The following is a 1,860-nucleotide window of genomic DNA, read 5'->3' as shown; positions in this document are numbered from 1 at the left end:
GACTCAAATAAACCAAGTAACAAAAGTAGAAGAATTACTTGTTGTTACTTAATTTGAAGGATCAAAGAGATGATTTGATAACTAAAACTAGTTAACAAGTAATCAAAGATGTTAATTAATTGTTAAATAGTTGAAAATTAGAAGAAAAATGAGTTTAGAAGAAGAAGAAGTGAATTTGGACACTTAGAAAAAATTTAAGCCTCAAAGAAGTCCATCACTTGTAAGACTTTGATTGGATGATTTGATGATTAAAACTAGGTAACAAGTAATTAAAGATGTTAATTAATTGTTAAATAGTTGAAAATTAGAAGAAAAATGAGTTTAGAAGAAGAAGAAGTGAATTTGGACACTTAGAAAAAATTTAAGCCTCAAAGAAGTCCATCACTTGTAAGACTTTGATTGGATGATTTGATGATTAAAACTAGGTAACAAGTAATTAAAGATGTTAATTAATTGTTAAATAGTTGAGGAATTGAAGGGAAAAATAGTAGAAAGAGAATCACGAAGTTTGGACACTTAGAAAAATTTCTAGGTCCAAAAAACTTCCATACTTAGAATATTTTTGGGGTGTTTAGAAAAACCTGCAGGTTTTGGCCTCTGAAACTGATGCACACGCGCGTCAGGTACGACTGGGCGTCGCTGGCAGGTTGCCTGCTGTGCTGGCTGCTGACGTGTCAGTCCACGTGGATTTTTTTATTTTATTTTTATTTTATTTTTCAGATTTTGATTTTTTTTTTCAAAATTCCACTTATGGACCCCCAAAAAAACACCTTTGACCAACTTTGACTTGAAAAGTTGGATCAAATGTACTTTCTTCTTTCTTCTTCTTCAAGAATAACTTGAAGACACCAAGAACACACACTAAACCCCCATACACTCAAATCAACTCGAAATTGACTCAAAATATAGGATTTTCTTCCCTTCAACTAAGAGAACAAAGCCCACTAATTATTAACCTCCAATTTCTCCTCAATCAAAAGACCCACTTTCAAAATTTGAAAAGTTTGAAAAGCTTGAAACCCTTCAATGGTAACTTCACTTCTACAACTCTAAATTGAACAAAATTTGAAACATAGACTCAAAAAACACTAGGAAACAAGGATCTAGTGTCAAAAACAGCAAATCAAAATTTAAAAAAAATCAGATTTTTTTTTTTTGATGAATTTTTTTGGACTTTTTTTTTTTTTTAAACCTAGGCTCTGATACCAAATGATAACGATCAACAAAGGAAATGAATAAAGAAAGAAATGATATGTGGATTAATACTCAAGTTATTGAAATTATGGACAACAAGGGACTAAAACCCTCACCTCCCAATTGACTTCAACAACCTAAATTCAACCCAAGGAAGAATAATCAAATGAAACCAAGAATCACAAAAGGGTAACACTTTGATTAATCAAACACAAGAAGTTAACAAGCAATCCCAAGAGTTCACCCTAATTACTCACTAATTACTCACTAAGAAGATACTATAATTTGAGAGTCAATATTCAATATAGTCTAAGTCTTTCCAAAATAAAAGAGACTACTATTTATACTAAAAAAATAAACAAGACACTTTTTAACAATTTTACTCTTAATGAGATAAGGGCCTTGTTTGGTTGCCTTCTTTTGTGAATTCTTGAATTCATGAAATGTCCATTTGCACACATGGCCTCTTTCCTTCTTCCTTCTCATTTTGATGTACCTTACAAACATTGTATGTCCTTCTTTGGTGACCTTCAAGCTCCTCTAATGCTTCCCTTTTCATGAACATTGCTTGTAGGCCTTGGAGATACTTTGCTTGACTTCGTGTGAATGGTATTGAGGGGTATATGCCACTCATGTTAGTGTCATCCATGCTGCCCATGTTATCAC

Source organism: Solanum tuberosum, unplaced genomic scaffold (assembly GCF_000226075.1).
Source record: "Solanum tuberosum cultivar DM 1-3 516 R44 unplaced genomic scaffold, SolTub_3.0 scf00231, whole genome shotgun sequence".
NCBI classification, from domain to species: Eukaryota; Viridiplantae; Streptophyta; class Magnoliopsida; order Solanales; family Solanaceae; genus Solanum; species Solanum tuberosum.
This window is presented reverse-complemented; position numbering follows the sequence as displayed.